This window comes from Hippocampus comes, unplaced genomic scaffold, assembly GCF_001891065.2.
Source record: "Hippocampus comes isolate QL1 unplaced genomic scaffold, H_comes_QL1_v1.1 scaffold380, whole genome shotgun sequence".
NCBI lineage: Eukaryota > Metazoa > Chordata > Actinopteri > Syngnathiformes > Syngnathidae > Hippocampus > Hippocampus comes.
Window position 1 is genome coordinate 168268 of NW_017804876.1, and position 24292 is coordinate 192559.

Here is a 24292-nt window from a genome sequence, read left to right on the forward strand (position 1 = left end):
ATATTTCCTGCAATAAACAAAGTCAGATTTATTATTTATAAATATGTTGGTCTTATGCTAAAATAAAGGCAAACGAACCATGAATTAATGTGAAAGATTGTTTTATCGACTTCAATTGTTAACAGCGTTCACGATGACAGCTTCAACTGAACACAAGTCACTACGTTGTAAAACAGATTACAACAATAATAACCTCAAAATTGTGGGTTCCATTAGCAAAGGAAAAAGTAAAGATTGAAATCGGAAATTGGACCATATTGGGGGGGGGGGGGGGGGAGAAAGCCTGAGAAAACTGTAAACTGGATTTCGCTCTGCGCCGTGCAGCTGTGAGGTGTAAAAGAGTGCAAAGCTTCATTTAATTTAATGCCAGCAAATCTTCAAACTGTCAAGCTTGAGTCGGCCGGCTCGCGAGGCACTCGGTTCGCCTTGTGTCTGGCAACGGTACAGAGGAAGAGAATTAGAATTTGGACACGTTTCAAGGATCCGAGCGCTATTTCGAGAGAGCAACAAAGAGTGACAGACAAGCCTGACAGCGGTGCGGAGGCTTGTATCTACGCGCGCGGCACGTGTGTGCTGATACGGTGGTACCTGAATGTACACGAGTGATCTGCCTTTGCTGTTCTGCCATTTATTTATTTCTTTGTTTTGGGAGAAGACCAGGAAGTTGCCTCTGGTTGGGACCCCCCCCCCCCCCCACACACACAGAGCGGCTGCGGTACGTGTAGTTTTGTTGCAAGACTGTCACCGAGGGTCGCTCTCACTGTCTCATGTTTCGCTTTACAAGGTTCCTGACACGATCCGCTTTGCTCCCACCCCCTTGAAATGACCTCGGCAGCCATTTACTGTCCAGTATGAAAGTGCAAAACTATTTCCAAAGTGTTGTAACACGAGCCGGCCCGATCAATTCTTTCACCCCCCAGCATGGAGCCACATACCACATGTCGCAGGGTGGCAGAGATGGAGAGAGGGAGTCCCCCCTGTGCAGCCAAGAGAAACCTTACCAGCTCCTACAATTTCAGTAAAAGGTGGAGCATTTGGATAAACCTGACATGATCAAAATGATCTGTGAAAAAGAAAAAAAAAAATCCCTCTATGATTTGTGATGAATACGTCGTATCAGCCATGGCTAACATCTCCTTGTTTACGATGCTAATGATAACTAAGTACTGCTCGAAACTGCTGTTTTGTTCAAGCTGGACAACATTCTCGATGACTATTTATCGTGACGACGCACTTTCAGAATCAAATTCCCATCATGAACGGCCACGTTTGAGACGCTACTTGAATTTAATTACTTCCCGCCACTGCTTTGCCGCTAATTTCGCATATTGGCGGTTATCATTAACAACTTGGCAGTAAGAAAGTGCACCATGTTCAAGCCGAGCCTCTTCAAGCCCACGCTCGTCAAGCAAATCCGATTTTGGTTGTCAATCTTCCCGAGAGTGAGTGCGGCCATCGTTGTGGCAAGCTTATGTAAAGAGTTGTCGAATAACTCGAGGGTGAGGCGGTGCCAAGGTCTGGTGGTCAATCACCATCCACATTGAATTTTCATTCCTCCTGTCTGCCGCATATTTATTTCAAACTCCAGACAGCCCACTATTCATCACACTATAACCCCTGCTTTTATTAGTATGTCATTCAAACTATAGAGGGGGGTGTGGGAGGGGGGGCAAGCTGTCATTATACTCTGCAGTAAGGCCGAAGGCCACAAAAAAGACTAAAAGCATGATAACAGCATGAAGATATATGTAGCTGAACGCACTCGAATGAGTGCACTGAAAAGCTGCTCGAGTTTCAAGTTGCGTCCCCCCTTTATAGCGTTGGAGTGCCGATGAGATTTTATCGGTTGCATGGAAACAGAAAAGCCCTGAAAGTTGCCTTTGAACTGCACCAAAAGGCAGCATAGTGACAAACAACACTCGAACAACACCCAGGAGGACATAGAAGCGTGTTTCCACACACTACCACACATTGGGACAGGCCCCTAAAAGCATCCACATTCCTACACCATCACCTGCAAGAGCGAAAAGCCATTATACAGTTTAATTTTCTCATTTTTCCTCTCCTGGCAAAAAAAAGGTCAGAAAAAAAAAAAAAAACGATGATTTTTCAAACCTCTGACAGCCGAGACTTTCGCAGGATTTAGTCCATCTGAAAACATGTGGTAAGCCTTGTGGAATGTTTCAAATGACTCCCAGATGTGGCTCGCAGACAGGTTTAACCCATTCTTTTCCAGTTCAGTGGCAGCGAGGAGGAATGAAGGACGCCTTGCATGGAGAAAGTCTGAGCCGTATCAAAAGTGTTTATCCCTTATTAGCTCGCATTTTGTTGGGGCCCGTTGAACTACACTTGAACGCAATTTGCCGTAAACTAAGATAAAAATGTCATCTTATCCTGGATTACTCAGGAACGAGTGCAAAGGCGCTGCTTTTTTTTTTTTTCCAGATGACTCAGCAATTGCAGGGTTCCGGTAAAGCACCGCAAATCAATTTTATAACGAATAAAGTGACACTTTCTCACTGTATTGCTTTTTTCTCTCTCCCCCCCCCCCCCCAATTCCCAGCAAGCAACCAGTAAAATCACAATCGCATTCATTTACTACCATTATCGAGATAGGCATTCTCATCTGCTGTTTTGGGTTTATGCAAGACTTTTTTTAATGTCTTAGTCTTCCACCGTGTTTGCATGGCCGCATTAAGGTGCAGACTACGAACTACGGTGATGGATTATGGTTGCTGCAGGAACACCCCCAAAGATGGCAATAATCAAGATAGGGAGGGCGCTAAGAGACGTGCCAAGTAAGCCGCTAGATATGAGCAACAAACTCGTGTGAACCCGTTCTTCCTCCTCGCCGCTCCTCCCTCTCCCCACTCGCTCTCACCAGCCCAGCCATCTATGAAGCAGTTGGCCTACATACCCGTCAGACTGCCAGCCAACCAGCATATTGGAGTGGCTGGCTGGTCGCCACTGAATTGGACTCCTATTATGCGCAATCATAATGGACGGACAAGAGTAAAGGCAGAGTACAGACAGGCACTTGACGCGATTGTGATCAGAAGCTATCGCGGCACGGCGGCAGTGTTTTGTTTTGGTTTGATACCGGCGGTGAGCGACGATGAGCAACGTGCGACGACGCTGTCAGAACGCGGGAGTTCATTTTTGTTCACTCACATGCAATCAACACTTATATAACAGCATCCATTTTTGATACCATGTTTCCTCATCTCGGGGCCGATCCCAGCTGACTTTTGGTGCACGCCAGGGTACACCCTGGACCAGTACTGTAACAGTTTAGAATTTTTCATTGTAGTTAGGGTATTTTTTTCTGAAACATTTTTGTTTTTATTAGTTTTAGGATTAGTTTTAGATTTTTTTAAAAAATATATATGTTGATGTGGAGTGCAAGACAATTGCTCAAGGAGTGTTTGACTTTCTTTTTTAACACTGAAATAAATACATTTAAAATAAACCCCGACAGATCATGTCTGAAATTAATTGACAAAGATGAAAACGAAACACATTTTTTGCTGTCATACTTTGTAACAGCTAGTTTTATAAACGTAAAATGTAGGTTCAGTTGGTTATATATTTTTTTTCGCTTTGTTAATGAAAATGCTTTCTCAATTTTAGTTGTAGTACTTTTGTTAGTTTTCGATAATCTTACCCCAATCAAAAACCAAAATTATTCGGTGTTTTAAAATGTTTAAATTTTGGCCTGTCTCAATTTTTTTGCGGTTCTGTTTTCACCCAAAATTGGACGAGCGACACATTGATGTACCCTGAAGAGCTTGGTGCAGCGAGGACCAAAGGAAAAACTGCCAGTAGGCATTCCTGGAACAGATGGTCTCCGACCTTAGTCGCTCCAGGTCCGGCCTTTCCCAGACATTTTAAGCCAGGCACCTGCTTCACCGTCCCGACACGGACGGAAGACATATTGCAAAGAACATTTTAAACTAGACTTCCGCTTTAAATGGAATTGAACTTGGTGAAACGGTTTCAGGTGATGTTTGCGATCCCCCGGAATTCTCGTGGCCTCAGGCAATTGCTTGCGTTTGCCTAACGCCAAGTCAAGTCCGCCCGTGGCTCGGTGATTCGTTTACGAGCGAGCTGCAGGAAAACAAGAAAACTCGCCGATAACATGCCAGCTGTCGGAGGGAGAGAGGCTGTAGCAGGATACTGTAGGCCATACGAGGCCACAGCAGGCTGGGAAAGCTTGTTACTGCTTTGAGCTTCCACATGTAAATGCATCGCATTCCCCCCCCCCTCCCTTTTAAGAGCCCCCGTCTCCCACAATTCTCCCCGAGGAAAAAGAACTGCGTTTTAAAAGAAGCGCAAACAGCTGCCAACTCATTTGCCGCTGTGTTCTCTCGTTTTCTTTTTCCTTTTCTGAAGGAGAACCCAGACGCGCTTCATGCGGAATGAGGGCTGACATGCCTTCATATGGAGATTGACGAACGCAAAAGACGTCATTTCATGTTTTACCACCGTTTACAGCCACAGGTACACGCGTAGTTGATGGTGCATGGAATACGTATAGTTTATGTGAAGTAGGCCCCGATTAAATCAGTCAAAATTAGCTCTTAAAATCAGCCCAAATAGTTCCAGCGGATAGTGTCAACATGTATTTCATATTTAATCCAGAGCTGTGATTCAGCTGCAAAATTCATGTTCGCACACACACCGGTCTCACGATGCATTGTGTCATTTTGTGTCTTGAGTCTGTTCCTGTTCCCGCACTGTTGTATCTCAAGGCACCAATGTGAACCTAAACCTTGGAAGAACAATCCTGGAACTTTTCGAACATGCCTTACACGGTAAACTCACACAATTAAAGGAAGATAGGCAAGGGTTCGCCGTACCCGTTAAAAAAAAAAAAAAAAAGCACAGACTACAAAAGAGTTTTTTTGAGGGGGAATCTGTTTAATTCCTTGTCATCGCCATCAGACAGAAAAGTAGATTTAATGCGTAACGCCGCATGTTTCCCCATGTACCACATCTGCTTTGAAATGTTTTTGTATGCAGATTTTTTGCGTGTATTGGTGAGCTTTATCGACACAGGTGGGTGTTGTTCTCTTTTAAATCGAGTCTGGCTAGCATTTCCCCCAGTGTGCCGGTGTTTATGTTCAATTGGAAGCAAATGACTGAAAGCGTTCTGGCTCCGTACGCGAAGGCTTTCGCTGCTCTTGGCAAAAATCTGCCCGCTTCCATATTAGCTTCTGCTAAAGCTGGCAGAGACGACGAGAAAACGGCAATGAATAAGATCCCCCTCCCGGGCATCAATCCCAAACAACTATGCCATATGATAATGACCTGCCATAAAACATGACTAGACGTCTTTCCCAAACAGCCCCCTGGCAACCTCGTATGACACAAAATGTTCGAACATAGACGGGGTTAAGTTACACCACCACCGAGTGTCCCATTTTGGAACGCCGGGGTGCCAGATGCCAACATGTTCCCCTTCCCAGCATCTCATCAGAGGAAACCCAGGGAGTATGTCCCTTTAATTAGGCCGCCCGTGAAAATAATGGTGCATTAATGACATTTCTAGGGGGGCCAATGAGCTGGAACAACAGAGGAAAGACTAAATCACAAATCAATTCCAACAAATGTAATTAAGGTTTAATTAGCCCCAAGGGTGCCCGCGGAAAGCCGCGAAGGGGGCACGACGTGGAGGAAGAGCGAGAGGGGAAGTGAAAGAGAAATTTCGGGAAAGGGAAAGAAAGCAGCATCCGTGTGGGTCATGAATTGCTTCTATTCTATTCCAGCAGTGTGGCGCTGGAGCAATAAAACAATATTGACCGGACAATGGTTTAAATCATAGCTTCCGTATGCTAAATGTGTGGCTCTTGGCACGTGCCTGCTAGGCAGTTACCGACGGAGGGAGGCCTGATTTAAAAGCGCTGCGTCGGGACGTGCTAATTCTCTATAAAAACAGCAGCATGTACGGTTAGAGCTCAGCAACATTGTGGTGTTTTTTAAAAAAAAAAAAAGGAAAGGAAGGAGGCCGAGGGAATGAAACAACAGGAGGGAAAAAAAAAAAAAAGAAATGCAAAAACCACAGGAAAGTTTGGAGAGGACTTGGCCCGGCTTGCTGGATGCCAGATCACACGAACGCAGACTCCCACGCTAATAAACGAGCTTCATAAACAGCAATTAAAACCCTGGGCACTAATTTAGTGGAAATGGAAGCCTGTAAAAAAAAAATAATAATAAAATATGTGAGGGAAAGGAGCGGAAGACTGAAAAAAAAAAGGAATTTCTTTGATGCGTTTTTAGTTGTCATTTTTTTGGGACAAATTGTAAAATAGGAGGCTATTTACACAAAGTTGGACCAACTATACATTTTTTTTTAAATTCTATGAATAATTTAAATGGAAAAATATGTGACCTCATCTTATGAATCATATAACCCATCTGTCCAGATGAAAAAAAAAATAAAAAATCAACTGCGGCCCTTGAGTTGGGCCACCCCTGCCTGCAAAACATTCCCTAGCTTGTTCCGCACACACTCTCGCCAAATCGACCACAGAAGTGCATACACGAATTCGTACAAATGAACATACTCTCAATTCGCATATCACTGCCCTATTAAACAAAAAAAAAATGGAATCAAACATTCTGAAGCGGTCCCACAACGCAGCTTTCACACAACACGTGCGTTCGCTTCGTCCGACGCTGGGTGGGGTCTGTCGGTTATATATCCAAGTCGGAAGACAACCGAATGAGGTGCCGGCGCTCGGATCAAGCAGACCAAACACACGCTCGTACACCTACGCACGCATCCTGCCCCCCCCCCCCCCCCGCCCACTCTGACAGCACTGTAAACCGTGAAGTGACACGGTTGATATGCTCATCGGGTGCCTGTGAAATAATTGGGGACGAGTATTTGTGTCATGCGATGCTTTCCGACTGCTAAAATATCAGCGCTCTGGAAAAAGTGTGGATATTTTCCATGTAAGAATTCCTCGTAAACGAGCAACTATTCCTTCACACAGGATGGGTGGTTTCAACAGCTCTTCCTGGTCTCGGTTTTTGCCAAGTATCGCCTGACGTTGGGCTGGCTCGTCTTCCCCCCCTTAAAAACCGAACTTTATTCTAAGCTCTATTTCTTCATGCTACTTGCACGCGGAAGTTACTCAAATGTCAACTGTAAAATTGCAAATAGCTCTGTAAAGTCAATAGAAAAGATCAAGTAACACAACCTGATTTTTTTTTTTTCCTCTCCGTGGAATCTGAGCTGGACTGACTCACTTTAATAGCAGTCCGACGTGATGTCCCGAGTCACCTCTCTGCTACAGGTTGTTTAATTGCTTATCGATTCTCGTGTCCTGTTGGGGCAAGTAATTGAGCGGGCCGATGAAAAGCGCTGATCATAACACGCCTGACACTGGCTTTTAAAGTCAAAGGCAAACGGAAACAACTTGAAAACGAAATCACCATGTAAAAGGATTTTGCAAAATGCTTTTTAATTAAATTTTCACTTCAAAATCGCCGTGTGAGGCATCTTCTATTCGGGGCCATGTGCTCTATATTTTTGGTGTTTCCCTTTTAAATCACTTATAGACCAGCTGTATACCTGCCTTGCACTTAATTGTAACTTAACCAAATAAAATCATACAGTACGTTCCATCGATGCCCTGAGATGGGGAATTGCACCTTTCATTAGAACTTCATTGACATTCTGATGAGTGATTTGTGTAGCTGATAGCACTGCGACTATATGGCTCATTGCACCCCCCCCGGAAAAGGAAGCGATAGTTCGATACGAGTATGAGTCAGCATCAGATTATCGTAATAGGTAGCTTCCTGGGCAACCGATAAAGAAACACTATCAAACAGAGACTGACCCATTTGAAAATATGCCAAGTGCGGTACAACCTGAGGCGTCTTTGTCGACTGCGGGAGGAAGCGGCGACAACGCGCCGGAATCGTCACGTCGACCACGGGGCGAGAAACGGAGGAGGCGGCCATGACCGTGCATCTGGACTTGACCAGATGCGTTCGGAGCTCAGTGACAGGCACAGAGATTAAGGTCACACTGTCTCACTTGGACGGGCGCCAGGCGCCACATGATGCTAATGGGGCGGCAGAGGCAAGGCGTAGGTAGGCTGGCAGATGTCCACGCGAGGCTCCGCGTCCCCTCCGCGAGCCAGTTCTTCTCAAGCCAAACAGATGGATAATGATATACAGAGCATCAGCCAGAGCTTTGAAAAAGTCCGAAAATATTCCAACCGGCCTTCCTTTATTATTGCGGACTCACTGCATCACTTTTTGTTTCCTCGCTCAGCTGCAAAAACACGAGCGTGTGGACAAAAAGAGGAAACTGAGAAGGGAAGTCAATTTGACACAGGACACGACAACAATCAAATACAAGAGAAACAATATAAATAGTAAACCACGTGTCGAAATGGGCATTCTAACAACGAAATTGCCAAATATTCAGCATCTCACTTTTCCTCATGACAAAATTAAAACAAATCTGGTATTTCCACATGTTCTCTTTTCACATTTCTTGACCGATTTAAACCATTCCAAGTTCGCGTCTAACATCGTACATTTCAACCATTCAAGTACAACTTCTGCACAAATTGTGTTCTCTAATTGCAGACGATGCGGTCACATTTTACCCATGTACTTATGCCCGTCTGGCGCCTTTGGGGGAGATGAATGTTGAACTGTTTGGATATATTCCAAGAGACAAGAGTGTCCAGTACTTGCTGTGGTGCGATGCCTTAACTCACTTACGCTTCAGTGTTCATAAGATCAGACGTCAACAACACACGAGGCTGCTAAGGACAGCGAAAAGCGGCCGGTGGGCAGTACTGAACCGACTGCGCTTTGGAGTAAGCAGGCTCATGGGAATCGCTGGAAACAGGAACATGAGTCCACATTTCTAGACAGTGACTGTCCTAGTTTTGGGGGATCGAGTCTATCCTGCTCTTTCTCTCTTTCTTTCCGATTTGTTGCTCTTCGTCCAATGTCATCGCGACGCAGCCAAATAAATCACGCAAAGTTAACATCATGTGGGCTATCAAAGTTCACTTATCGAGCAGGACTATTCAAGGGGTAGGACGGGGGCTGGATGAACTCGCTGCAACTCACGGCATCCAAGTTCTGAAATTGTTGTACCTTCCCTTTCTCTGTCTTTCTCTGTCTGCTTCTCACTTCCTGTCTTGTCCCCAAGTTTTTAGGCCACCAGAGTGGAAAGCTGGTCTGTCACATGAGATTATCGCAGGTGTCAAAGGACCAAGGGGAGCGCACAAAGGAGTATTACGGTTGACACGGTAAAAAGGAAAAAAAAAAAACGGAATTTACAAGGACCTCGGCAAAAATCTTCCAGTAGTTGTGAAACTCCTCTTTGATTGTGTTTGCATGACTATATTATGCTGCTCTCTTGTGGCCAAGTTGGCCGCAATGTATCAATCGTGATGCACAAACTGGGTCATTCTTGACATTCTATTTACGTATTTTATTGCTGTGTTTTTATAAAGTACAACAATGTAGAGTGTTTGTTTCCGGTTGGGTTTTTGGGGGAGGCTGGAGCATATTCCATTTATAGAAGAACTAATATATTTTTTAAAAGGGGCTAGTCATAATGGTACATTTTTTTAACTGCAGCTCTCATACTCATGTATGAGACCCCACGCCCCCACTAAAAAAAAATGAAAAGAAAGAAAAATCCAACCAAACCTGCCCAGGCGGCATTAGCGTGCTATGTCTTTTCTGTCAGTCTTTCCCTCCTTTTTAAGGATGTGAGAAAAAAACAGCCAGAAGAGAGGGTTTAGAAATCGAAGCGTGGAAGGCGCCAGGAGAGTTTTTGGAGACAGCTCGGGCAAAAAGAAACATTCACCCTAAAAACTCAGCAGAGGTTACACAAGGACTCGAATATTGAAAGCATGTTCTAGTTTGTAGAAAATAAAGAACGGGGAAGGTGAAGAGAGGACAACAGGTTTGTTCATTTGTTAATCCCCTAAAGCTCTCGCTAACTCTGATCTGTTCATCCTGCTCTCTCGCTCAGAACGCCTAAACCTCCCCCAACTTTGGTACGATAAGATTTCCCTGGAGATGCTGCGACTCCACCCCTGATTTCTCTCCATTTCCCTCATTTTGGGATTCGGCGGAGGTGGGGGGGCCTTGTAGTGCTCATCTCTGTCATTGAGCTGCTTCATTCGTGGCCTATCCTATCGCTGTGCAGCAGTGATGCGTGAAGCACGCTACGGGCCAAACGGGGGCCTCTTAAGAATTCAAGGTCACCGCCTGACAATTGTGCGCTGCAGCGTATGCGATGTTTCACAAGGCATGCCGTGTTTTGCAATCTTTGACGCACTTCCCTACCAAGCCGGTGTGTGTGTGTGTGTGTGTGTGTGTGTGTGTGTGTGTGTGTGTGTGTGCGTGCGTATACACATTGGAAAACAGCAGGCTTTTGTGTTGTCAAAGTTTTTCGACGATTTAAGAGCACTAATATCAAACTGAACAACAGAAAAAAAGATGAATGATGAGCAGATAAATAGCGTAGCTCGCAACAGAGCCTCGTTATAGAAAGTTGACACACCCAAATGATAAATGGATAGATAGGATTAAATATAAAGCCCTGTTAGCTACATGCTCCAGTTAGCAACATGCCTAGTTAGCTACATAGCCTAGTTAGCCACCTAGCCCAGTTAGTTATACAGCCTTTTTAGCTGCAGTTCGATGCTAACGTTAACTTTGTCACAATTCATTTAAAATAAGTTCTTACGCGATCGTGATATTATCTAAAACTCCCTTATTTTGACACCTATTGGCATTTGACATTGACGTACGATCTGCGGCAGTCAGCCAAGCTAACATCGATCAGCGCTGGCTGTCCACAGCGCACCAGCCAATCAATCATGTCTATCGATCGAGCCCCTGTTGGAGGAAAATGTGTAGATAGTGCCGAATGGCCACTGTCGTCTAGTATAAACAGGATATGATTTGAGTGTCAGCTTTGAAATGACGGGAAAATTAGTTGCCGATTTGTCCCAAATACGATTATATTGTGGTCACAATTTAGGATGCAAATCCTAATTTTTGGCCATGAAATAGGCATATTGGGGGCTCTGTATATTTGCAAGATTGAAGTGAAGGGGTTAAAAAAAAAATTGTGCTTGTCATTCAACAAAATCGAGGCAAGGAGGATTTCAAGCGCACATGAACAGAGCAAGGCCAGACCCAAGGTCTCTATACATGTACTGCATGATGTATGCAGGTTATTATCCGGGACAAGGACACTCTGTTTCACCATCAACACAAATTTTATATGACCTACAAGCAAGGCCCTCTGCAGCGAGAAGAACAGAAATTAGTCAACTTCCCATTAAATATGAGCACATCGTTTATCTTCACACACAAAGTACACATCCAATATCAACACAAAAAAGAAGACGCCTGGATTGCTCTTCACCAATCCAAATCACATCTTAGTGCTGCTTCTCTTAGATTCGAGGATAACGCGTGCTCGGTTTTGCAAAGTGATGAATGATAAATACAATTTCACTGGAACAGCAATGGGGAAAAAAGACTGCGATTTGGCTCGAGACTGTAAATTGCAATTCTCTTGCCTCACGCCCCAAAACAAATTAGAGCCAATACTTCTCTTGGCGCCTCCAGAGTGCGTAATGAGAGACATAGAGTGGGAGAAAAGAAAGAAAGACGAGCAAGAAAACACAAATGATGGCTCGCTAGTGGGGTGAAGCACACTGCGGCTCATCTTATGTATCTGGGGGAGGAGAAGAAAACGGTAATCAAGCATGGATCCTTATAACATTGCAGGAGGTAAAATTAGAAGACCTTCCTCTTCTTGAAAAGGAGAAAAGCCCATCTTTTCGAGGTCGGGAACAATCCTGCGTTCTTTCTGTGAATTGCGAGACAAGGCACTTTAGCGTGACCCCAATACACATAAGTGCAGGCATCCTCACACATATGTTCCAGCACATAGGTGTACACACACACAAAAAAGCAGATTATACATGAAAGGGTGTGGGCTGTGAGAGTATGTGTCTTTTTATCAGGTGAGGGGCGAAGCAAGGAGGGGGCGGTGTAAGATTTATCTGCTGCTGTCGAAAAACTTTGACCCCAAAGTTGTAAATCTGTCAAAGGAGTCTAGCCAGCTCAACAGGAAACACGGAGAGGAAAGGAGGCGGGGGGTAGGAAGGTGGTAGTAGAGGAGGGTGGGGGCACTGGGGGGCAAAAGGCACACCCACGGGCTCAAGCATTTCAAAAGGGCCACCCTTTCAGCGCTGGGGAACGTGAAGTGTCCCTCTCGCCATGTTTACAATCCTGAAAGTGATCCCACACAGCTGGCAAAAACCACCCCGTTGCCCCCAGGCATCCCCAACCCCACCATCAAATTCAGCGCGCATCAGTTTCCATTGACAAATGTGGCCGTGGGTACGGTACAATGTAGTACAGTACGGTATTGAGTTTGCTATTCACAAATTCACCCGCGATTTTTAGAGTCAAATATATCTGAGTGGCGGTTTCTGACATGCGCAACGTGTGCGCCTGCGCAGGGGTGGCATTGCTGTGTGTTTTTCCCTCGGGTTGCAACAGGTCCACAAATGTCATTCATTTGTACTTTGTCCACCCTTTCTTTGACATTGAAGGCCCTATTTTAGCAGCCAGCGCACAGGCGCTCAGCGTAAAAACTGGCGCATCTTCATTTTTGTGCTGGGGGCAAGTCTAGTTTACTGCGTTTAGGAATTTGGTGGACCGCAGGCGTTTTCTTTTACACGCCCGACTATTTGATGACTGAAATCAGACTCGATTTTAGACCAGGGGAAACCAGGTCTAAGTTGTGGTGCAGGTGGCGTCACGCAATTTTGATAAATTTGATCGAGGCAATGGCAGACAGATTCTGCCCTGCGCTGATACAGAATGTGTAGTGGGCGTCATCGTATTTTGAACGCATCATTAATATCATCATCTTTATTATATTTATGTTTTTTAAAAACCTGGGCCAGCTATGCGGAGGGGTGTCAATACTCCAGACAAGTTGATAAATCTTCCTGTCTCCACTGCAAAATCTGCACCCTCTTGCTGATTCTTTCTGAAGAGGTATTAAACCATTTGCAAGGGCAGGGATGTACCGGGCCCCAAAATTCGTCGGTTCAAGGAACAAGAGAATTGAAACAATCATTCATTAAGTGTCGCTCGCCAACGGTCAAACTATCGGTTGTTAGCAAACTACAGTTGCTTGTTTACTTTGAACCTCAGCTTGTCTAGGGGAATACAATGAATGGAAACATGGAAAGGAAACACCCCATTCGTCCTTCCCATCCCACTGTGGAAAGCCAAACGGACAGTTCCAAACAATTGCGTCGAGAGATCATTTTACTTGGGAGGAATGGTGGCTCTTCTAAGTGCATGGGTGGCGTGTTATGACAAGCTGACGGGACCCGGCATCTTTCTGTGCCAGCTGTGCAGGCCAACGTTACACATTGGCGAGGGGGAATAACAACATTTATTAGTGTGTCCTGGGAAACCTCGGCACCATGGCAAAGAGTGGCATGCGGCCACAGTCTGCCCTGAGAACAGCACAGTCAACCATCTGGCCGCAAGCTCGCTGTTACAATAGTGAGCCTGTGGGCCGGAGAAGAAGATGGAGGAGGAGGAGGAGGAGGAGGAGAGGCGATACGGCGAACCATCACATAGTCGCAGTTTGGCGGCCGTGAAGTCAACCATTTGCAGATTTCGTTGAAAAACCTTGTGAACTCAAAGCTGTTTTGGAGCACAAATCAAGAACACTATTGTTTAGGGTGGCATCTTGGTACTGGTTCTGAAGTGGACATCAATAACTTGTAGATTTTGTTCTAGACCCGCCCACGATAGGTGGAAATCTGTGACATCGGAAGATGATATAACTGTAATGTTATTGCCTATAAATGTCATAAGATGCCGACGCCGCACAACTCATTTCGACAGTTCCATGGTGATGTTATTATTGTTTTGGCCATAGCACAATAACACAACATCTGGTTGACATTTTCAGCATATAACGGCGGCTATATTTCGAACATGAAGAATACAAATCTGTGAATAGGCAAATTTTCAAATTCCAAACCACGACTATTCGGGTGTTCACTGTACCCGTGCCCCGTTTAAATGTTCCGAATCATCCATTTACTGTCTATAGTGCATGCGGTGAGATCATCCGAGAGCAATTGTTCAACATTAACAGCCCAGACATTCACTTTGCCTCAGCTAACCCCCCCCCCCCTCCCCCCCGCCGAGAAGAAAAAGCCCCAGCGACAATGAAAATCCATGATGTCACCGAGATCGCTGACAATTTACACCGAGGCTGCAACAGCGGACATAAAGTGTGGCGGCCTGGTGGGATTGCACATAAACTGAGCCGTGAAGTCCAACAAACAATGGCCCGCTGTTTGCTCTGCCTTAATTTGGATTGACGTGGCTGCCTGCTGACAAACAAGCCAGAGAGCGCACGGCAGCGGCTATTTCTGCAAGTGTGTGCGCACAGTACAGTTAGTGTGTGTAAATGACAAATAGAGAGGCCAAACCAGGTCAGAGCTCAGCCAGACAGACACTGAATGTAAGTGCGCGCGCGCACACACACACACACACACACACACACACACACACACACACACACACACACACACACACTTCTCACATGACTGTGCACCAGGGATTTTCGTGCTTTCACTGAGTGAAAGAGAGGTGTGAAGCCTTAGTCACGCGATGCCACTCTGTCTGGCCTGGTTTGCTGTGAGTGTGCATGTCCAGTAAGTAAAAAGTAGACTTGGCGACTGGCATCAAAGTCCACTCGACAATATGAGACATGCACATCAGAAATCATTGTTTTTGACACCATCTTTCTCTTATGGAAAAAAAAAAAAATTCCGTTTGCACATGGTTAACAGAATTTTGTGAGACACACACACACACACACACACACACACACACACACACACACAGAGATATATAATATAGATATAGATGTAGATATTAGTTTGCAACACCGACAGTGTATGCCGGGCATGTACTTTTATGATTATCGGAGCCGAGCATCCGGGGACAGCATCTCGCCTAAGTAATATGGAAATATCACAACTAGCAAAGCGGCACTACTTTTATTCCGCGAGACTTTTTGGCAGCAGGTTTTTTTTTTCAGACTTGCACATGTAAGCGTGCACACAGGCGCATGTGTTGGTACGGCGTGAGCGGCGGTGCTACAGAGGGCATGAGAGGCCACGTTTGGGGAACTTGTTATGGTAACAGATATATGTGGGCTTTCATAGAAGGGGAAGTGAAAGCTGAAGGCTGCAGCTGTTGGCTTCTCTGCGGTCTGTGTGTGTGTCACCCAGAAGAGAAAGGAAGTGAAGAGCAGAAATTGCTCATGTGCCACAATTATTGGGATCAGGGCACGACACTCTTCTCTTTTTTTCTTTGGGTAAGCATATTGGACAGACACCAAAAAAGAAGACATCAGCTCCATGGACGCATGAGTCATCAGTGCCCTGAAAAGGTTCACCACTTCACAAGGTCATATAATAACTACCACTTACCACTGGAAGACTTCTACTTTATTTTTAAATAAAAAAAAAAGAAAACTGGGTTAGCCCTACAGCACCGCTCCCCGCAAAAGACACAGAATTATTTAAATAGGAATGTTTGGTGGAACTACAGCTAATAAACAAGTCTCACTGCACTTCATTTACTGTAAGCCCTTTAATGTTTGTATATGTTGACGTTATTTGCTCTGCCCTGTAATTGACTGGCAATCATTTTTTTTCCAATCCCATACTGTGCCCCTCCCTTATAGGAGCAAAAGCTTGGGACTTGCATTTTCGCCCTCCCCCTTGCTTATGTTTTTCTTTTTCATCGAAGAAAAACCGGGGTGCTGTTTTGGCGACTCGTCAGTCTTCTCCATTCTGTCATTTTAAAACATTACACATTACAGAGACTCTCCATAATATCCACTAACAACCCAGGCTAAATCTAGCTCCTCCCCAATGTCCAAAAGTTGCATCACCTCGACATTACATCGACCGCCAATTTCTGCACTACTTTCCTATTTAGCCACGGCTTTGGTAGCATATTTCAGATTGAGCACATGAATGGGTGAGGGTTTTTTTTTCACCTGGGAAAAACATATTGTGTAAACCGTGAATATATTTTGAATAACTGTGGCCCAAAGTGCATTTGTGGAAGACTAACTGCAGCTTTGCCAGGCGTTGAGGTTAATGTGATTGCAGACAGAGTAAGAAAACAAGAGTCCACGCTAGCATGCACACATTTAAAAAAAAAAAAAAACACATACAGAACAGACTAGTGGAGCGAGGTGGAGGTTGATGTTGGCTTGAACCCAAATACCCCCGCACTTCACAACCACATACCACCTCCCCCCTCCCCCTCCCACAGACTGCCACTCTTAAACCCCGAGCTTCACTATGAAATCACCATTGGGGCCTGCAGGAAATGAAAGATCTCCACAGGAGATAGAGAAGGAGGAGACGGCTCAAAAAAAAAAAAAAAATACAGCCCCAATTTTCACTTTTGGCATGCAAATATCCACTGTGCTGCTTATAATGGGCTTGATGTGCGCCTGGCCCCTGCCTTGTTTTTTCTGGCTGCTGAAGCCCAAGCGGACGAGCGAGCAAGCTTTTCCAGCCTTTCGAAGCGAAGGTGGGGGACTCGAGTCACATGACTTGACTCGAGTCAGACTTGCTTCATCAATTTTAGGACTGAAATCCACAGATACTACTTTTTTGGAGACAGAGTACACGTGCTTACTTACATTTGGGTACCCGAATACCGATGCATGAAATTGCCATTACATCTTAATCGATGAAAATTATGTTTTATTTTAACTTGTATCTCAATTTGGGATTTGCATGTCTAAAACTTGACAAAAAAAACACTCGACTTGAATTTAACTTGAATGTCTTACCTGTTCAGAACTAAAAATCTGAATTTACAACATTTTGTTGGCATTTGTTTTTGTTTTTGAAAGAAAGATTGTACGGGCAAACAGCTAACTAACCCAAGTAGAGATTGTGAATCCAGAGTGGCTAATGGGCAAATATTTTTTGACTGAGCGAGATTGTTTGAGGTGATTAATGACTTATGAATTGCTCGAAATTTTGTGGGGACGAGGGATATAACGGTTTTGGGTTTGTATTGTGAAAAAAATGATTTGTTTTAGTTTACGTTTAATTGGTCTCAGTATTAGTTCTAGTTTTTTGTATGAATGGAGTATTTGTGGAGTGACTTTTGTCACGGTAACTAGAAACTTTAAGACTTCTGACTTGCACATATGCAACTTAGGCCGACTCCCGCTTTTGCTCTCCCGCCTCAATGACGTGTATTCCGGGTATGGGAGACATGATTACAATCTTTCCCGTAAACTAGTAAACGCAGTGGTTCCCTGTTGTACTTTTCGTGTACGCGCCAGCGTGTGCAGCCGCAGATAAGCCAGCACCCACGCACTAGCGGGGCGGAGTGGAAGATGTGGGGGCTCGCTTAATGGCTTTTTAAATTTCCACCGAGTGAGTGACTTATAACTTTGGAGGAGAACAGCTGTTCCTGATTTGGGGGAACAAAGAGGGGGGAGGCAGTGATCTGAGACTGGACTGGCCTCTACTTTAATGGCCTAAAATCCGCCCCTGTGTGTGTGTGTGTGTGTGTGTGTGTGTGTGTGTGTGTGTGTGTGTGTGTGTGTGTGTCTGTGGTCATCTTTCATGCACCGACTCTGCAGTGTAATCTCTCCTGTGTGTGTGTGTTTGCGCACGTGTGCACGTCGGAGGGCAACAGGATACAAGTCTCCAGCCGTAGATTACGGCCAGAGAGCGAGCGAGAGCAGAATTACGGCCAGGCGACAGTGAAGGTCAACTCATTTGGGGATGAAAAGAGAGAGAGAGAGAGAGAGAGAGAGAGAGAGAGAGAGAGAGAGAGAAAGAAAGGAGGGGAAACAAGGGAGAAGGCTCATGCAGAAGTGTGAGATTTAGAGCAGGGGAGGGAGGCGGGAAAGAGAAGGGGGAGGGCGGGAAAAGGGAGATGAGGAGAGAGGAGATTAAGGCCATCGGAGCATTGAAAAAAACTAGCGTCAGCCAGGTGGAAAAAGTCCAAGCGGTTTTGATCCAAGTCGAACGAGGCTACGGGGCGGCAAGTTTAAACGCCGTCTCGCTGGCTTCTTGGAGTCGAACCTTTTATGGCTCAGTTCCATCTCTTGAAATACTGTGGCCTGACCCCACCCAGCTCACTCCGCTCGCTCACATGCACTCGTTTTGGGATTTTTCAGAGGCTCACAGTCATTTCCGGGAGAGTAATCTTAACTATTTGCTTGCTTAGACCTTCAATCTCTCGCCATTGCGGTCATTCTAGACAGGGGGTCCTTAGTTTAGTTTCGTTACTATGGCAACAATGTTTTGGCACCGAAGTGGGACTCACCATAAAGTCATAATTACAGCAAATAGTTCTACGAAAAACACTTCTAGGCCGTAAACGAGGCCCGCTGAACGGCCAACCTCATAATTGTATCTTCTCTTGGGCCTTTGACTTCAGAGGTTCAACAGTATGCATTTTCAGATTTAATCCAGAGCTATAGAGGTGTGCAGTTTTACAGTTTTGCTGAACTTGCCAGTACTATTCATGTGACACTGCCTTCAAATAAGTGAATAAACATCCGCGTATGAGAGACATGACTCAGGGAAACGCGACAGACGACAGAAAGAAAGCAGGGGACTAAAGACGAGCAAACTGGCGAGACGACGAGGAACGAGTGGCTGAGGAAGCCCATTGGCAGACAAGTGACAAGGAATCTAAATACAACAACGCAATAAATGACGCCTCAGTTAATTGCTGAAAGATTTGCCTACTCAAGCTTCTCAAATATGGATGTAATGTACAGTATGTGTACCTTGTTGCACCACTTCACATTGAAAAAAACAATTTTCAACCCACAACTGACCTTAAGTATAGCACACTCCCAAATGGAGACCTTTCCCCCCGCAACTGAACAAGCTGTCCCCAATTAAACGCTCTCTGGTTTGAAACATGTCCATGAAAGTCACATGCACACGCCCTGCGCTTGGTTTCCTGCTGTTGCCTTTCCTCTGAGGCCCCCGTGCAGCGCCGCAGCCTTGTAAAACATAGCAGGTCAGTGTCACATGACCCAGGTCTAGGATGCTCCGGAGTTGGGTGTCAAGAGAACACATGGGCCGCGCAGATAGAGTCCAGGAGGACTGACGAAGAACGCGAAGCGCAAACGGGAGGGAGAAAAATCAAAAGGGAACGGGAATCGCATCAAGTCTTGAAAGGTTTGCGGCACAACAACAATTCTCTTTTGATCGCTGAAACCTCTGCGAGAATATTAGTTCCCATATTCCATCCTTTCATCCCTTCAGAAAGAACAGAACATGTTCTTACAAGAATTTATACACAAGACCAAGTAATAAATCACATCACTGACCAGAGCAGAACAAGAGCTCTGCAATCCCAAGACGGCAGTCAGAAAAGCGCAGACCTCCACCAAGGCAACAATCTGGTACTTTTGACCAGTACTTTAATAGATATACACCTCCATGACTACATTTGGACAGTAAAATCCATCCAAAGGTTCAAATAAAAACCTGGATTGGATTGCAGATTGTTTAAATTTTAATTCATTGTTTGTATTTAAAGAAAATATTGACATTTTGAGGACGGGGTGTAATAATAACTATCATAAATGTTTCATTTGAACTTGGCTCAGAGCAATCCTCCGTGGAATTGGCTAGGTCATGCTAGGACATGTTCGGTTAATTAAAACAGACTCAAAATTGTCTCGAGGTGGGAAGGAGATTGTGATTGGTTATTTGTCTATATCAGCTCCGTGCCTGCTGGCGACGCCTTGCCTCCCACTCATACTCAGCTGGGATAGACTTTTTTTTTTTGGCCACATTTTGTACTCTCTATTGTGCATGATAACTCCGAAATCACTCCGATGTGTCTGAGATGCTCTGTCAGCCCGCTGACTGATGACGCTCCCCTTTCTCAACACCTCTTGTGTGGCCCTGACTTATTAGAGCTGACATGCATATGGCGCGCAGTCATCCTGGTAGCACTCAAAAGAAAGAGAGCGAGGGCGATAATATGGAAGCGTTTGCTTCACGGTGGTTTGTAAACAGGCTCTTGAGTCCCCCAACGTATGTCGAGATTACAATTCTATTTCTAAAACACATGTCTGTCACTCAACATCATTTTTGAGGAATCATTAACTATTTGCCAAACTGCTGTTTGTTATCAAGTGAAGCAATATGTCGATGGATATTATTTCAAAAACAAACTTGTCTCACTCGTATTGCAAGGCACCGTTGAAGTGTGCCCCCACGAAGGTCACATGCTGTCCTTACAATGTAAATGCGCTTACTCATATGTGTCAGGCATGTCCTCCTTCAAGTATGCACCAGTTTGTCAGGATGAAGTCTGTCAATGTCAGACTGGCGATGGTGAAGTGTCCTTTGCAAATACATCAACCCCGGCGTCCGCCTCCTCCTCTCGCTCCGTCTTGCTCATCCCACATGTCACATCATATTTTTTCAGGCAGCCCCTGTAAAAGGGCAGAGGCTCAGTGAATTGATGTGGGTCGTTTACAGGAGGACGGCCGGGGCAAGGACGAGAACACTTGGGCGCACATGGGCGGAAAGAATAGGCGAACAAAGAGGATGAGGTTGTCCTTCATGCAAAAATGTCTATGGTTGGAAAGAAAAAAAACACTTACTCTATACAGGTTGCCTTTATATACAGATGCAAGTAGGGCAGCCATGCAGCTACTTCACATGCTGCCTCTGGTTTGGAGTCACCAGTCAAGTGAGGACAAACTGTGCAAGGACGACCCCTGTTGGTGGATAACATGCACTGTTCTAGAATGGGGAAGCATTTTTTTTTAAACTGTGTGATATTGATAACATTCATCATCCGCTGACAGTAAATTTGCACAAATATTTACGACGGAAACAGGTGAATACCCATCACATGCAGGCAATGGAGGGCCGCTTCGACCCCCTCTCTGGTTCCTTGTCACAATGGAGTGAGTGGTATTTCATGACTACTTGTGATTTACATTTCTAATTGACTGACTCTGGAGCAACATAATTCAACGTGGGTCTAATACCAGCGGTGGCGGTGATATTTACTTGGAATGATACAGTTACATCGTATACATCATGGCATATAGTGAGATAAAAATTCATAGCAGGGTAAAAATAGATGTGGGACACAGCACAGTATTCCTCACTAATGCTTTTAACAAAGAATGACCTTGCCTTTGAGTGTTTCATAGAAATGTTTCAAAAGTGAATTTACCTGTTTGAGTGAAGGGAGGGCCCATCAACCTGAAAGTGTACAGTTCACAAAATAAATGTCTGACTCCATTCAAACAGTCTGTCACAAATTGGCTCTTTGGTTTCCCCGATGGACTCTTGTGTTTTTTTTCATTCACATCTCCACTGTTCCACTCTGCCGGTCAGGAAAGCCCAACTCATTAGCCACTCCACTTTTATTATTTGCTAGATTGTACATTACATTTTGAAAGCAGCATACAATTCCTTGAAATATCCAGCAGCTAGGCTTTTCTACTGTCTAATTGGTTAATGGAGGGAAGAGGGGGTTGGTGTAAAAAGGGAAATCCCATGCGTCTCTGAAGCTTGCTCCGTGCCCACTGGACTGGAACGCGGCCAAAATACAGTACAGTCCCATCCACCCACGCAACCACTGGACTGGAGAAGATCCAAGATGGATGCCTCCAGGGCCCACAGTGCTGTGAAATGCACACTATTAGAGATGGAAGGGGCCAGACTAGTCATACTCTGTTTGGTTTGAGCATTTTACATAAACTCCATGTCATGTCGCAACAAACGCTCCAACTCGTGACGTCGGTAGCAGATTCCACAAGTGGCGCCGTGAGCAAGGTACCTTGCGCTTTTAGCAAAAGTAAAAACGGTGCATTCGTTTTAGATCCTGTGTCTTTGAAGCTCAGTGATCCACAATGCTCGCACGACGTCCCTGAGGAGGGGGAAAAAACACAGGCAGGATGATGGAAGGAGGAGGTGGGGAGGTAGAGTGATGCAGAGAGAAAATATAGACAGCGTGCTCTGTCTAAATATAGATTTGTCTGTGTAAAAGGTCAAAATTGGAAGTGCGCAGACTGATGATGTCTCTTCCCTTGTAGACTCAGCGATGGCACAAAATAAGTTCACTACATTTAAGTAGACCAGCTGCATTCAATTGAAGCCATCAAGTAATACTTTCTTATAATATGCTACTGTCATAGCCATTTCTTAAAGAAACTTTTCAAACATTTCATCGATATTCGTGATATCCATAAACTTTTCCACTCTGTCCTCACTAATCAGGCAATTTAGTACACGAGCAGAATGACTGCGTCTTACTAGTAATGCTTTTTACACTACTAGTGCAACTTTTGTCCTAGTACTGTAATAGTGCCGTGTCACACACTAGTGCAGCCTGAAAGCAACTTTCAGTTTTGGTTGATTATGGCGCCCTCCTACGGACAAAACCGGGAGCGTTTTGCCTGAAGGAAAACCACATTTCGCATGAGGACCAGCGTGTCGCGTCGTGAAATCTTGATCTGTCGGCCCTTTGCGTTTGGACTGAATTACAATTCCGTTAACAATGGCCGTGTGGAGGCTTAAAAGCTATGAAGTAATGAATCTAATTGTGTCCAAAGAATACCATACATCAGTGTTTCACTTTGGTTTTGTGCCGCTCTAAACTGACGAGCTGACGAGTTTAGAGCCTTGAAACTGATGAATAAAACGTTACCTTGGATAATTTCACAGTAGGCACACGTGTAGATCCCGGCAGGAAGGTCTCGTGTTGCTTGAATATCAACACAGTACAATTTGAACGAATTTCCAGTTCAGTCTCTCAGGGAAAGCACGACCTGTCATTTCTTCACATTGTAAAGTTTCCTCTACTGTTAAAATTCCACTAATGGCATTCCATATGGGGGATAACACAGACCTTACATTTATTATTAAAACTATTCTAAGCCAGTCTGTGATTTCACTGTCATTTTTGAATTACTAAAGGCTATCAAATTGATGACTATTTATTGTTACCACGTAAATTTCCGAAAACATTATTATTTTGATTTAGCATCGAAATCTCCTCACTCGGTCGGAAATCCCTCGTTGTCGTTGAGTTCACGCCAGAGAGTGACAACCGAGTCACTGTTGATCCTTGACTGTCCTATTATCCGTGTGGCCTAACTTTTTCTTTCTCCTTTATTTATTTATTTATTTTCTTTTTTAAAAATGTATGGGTCCTCAGACCGATTATTGCTGCCATGACAGCAGTAATCACGTGTAAATGTTCGAATCGATTTACGGCTTTGCAACGAATGGTTAAAGGAGAAGTGACGTATGCCGTAAAGAAGTCGGCACATTTGTAGTTTTTGTGTGACATGTTGCTAACTATCATCCTCAAAGTTTGCTTAGTGCCAGTAAAAGCGATACAGCGATACGAAACTGCTGATCCAAAAAAACAAACATTAACAAACATTAAACCGGCCTGCTACTTTGTTCAATTAGACACAACTTTGTGTTGTGTTCTACAAGACAACTTTGTGTTATGCAATTGTCTGGGTTGTTTTGTCAGACAATTGGGTCAAATTGACCCAAGCAGTGGTTTGGTTCATTTTTTTGACCCATTTTATTTGTTGAAACGCTATCAGAGAACTATTAATTAGCTAATTGGTCAATTGGCCCAAATGGAGTTGTTCCTTTTTTGTCCCATAATTGGGTTATTTTTGACCCAACTCTTTTTGCAGTGTACTTTTGCACAATTTCTGAGATACATTTCATCGTAATGTGGTCGAAATGCAACAATACCGCATACTGATGCAACTGCATGAGAATGGACTGTTTTTCATCCCACTGTGCAGTGCAATAACAATATGGCTTCTTGCATAGGAAAATCTACAAGAGGCTGCAAGTAATAAAAGTAAACCTTTTTTTTTATCGCCAAAGCTTCTTAATAAGAGATGGCAATATGAGCCACAGTGTTGCACCATCACTCAGCTTTGACCAGATAGTCTCGCCGCCAGCTTAAAAACTTAACTCTCATTCTCTGCTGTGAATATATTAAATACAGAAAGAAGATAGATGGTTTAAAAATCCCCCTCCTCTCATCTGAGAATCAGCTAGCACTGTAAAGATACAGAGGTCAAAGATGAACCAGGGACTGCCCCCAAATGTCAACTGACTGTAGCAGAAAGGAAGGGGGGAAGAGGGGAAGCAAAGAA

The 24292-nt window shown here is 44.5% G+C and overlaps 1 long non-coding RNA gene across 2 annotated transcripts; it reads right to left on the bottom strand.

Moving 5' to 3' along the window:
* Positions 1–115: 115 nt before the first annotated feature.
* Positions 116–23403, bottom strand: LOC109522500 (uncharacterized). 2 transcript variants are annotated; one of them, XR_002169575.1, is made up of 6 exons: positions 23163–23402; positions 22810–22866; positions 21331–21359; positions 20747–20863; positions 20396–20575; positions 116–432 (listed from the first exon to the last, which is right to left on the bottom strand). It is a non-coding gene; the product is annotated as an uncharacterized LOC109522500 (long non-coding RNA). The 2 variants fall into 2 exon arrangements; XR_002169576.1 differs by lacking the exon at positions 116–432 and adding an exon at positions 7744–9216 and having other exon boundaries at positions 23163–23403.
* Positions 23404–24292: the final 889 nt, after the last annotated feature.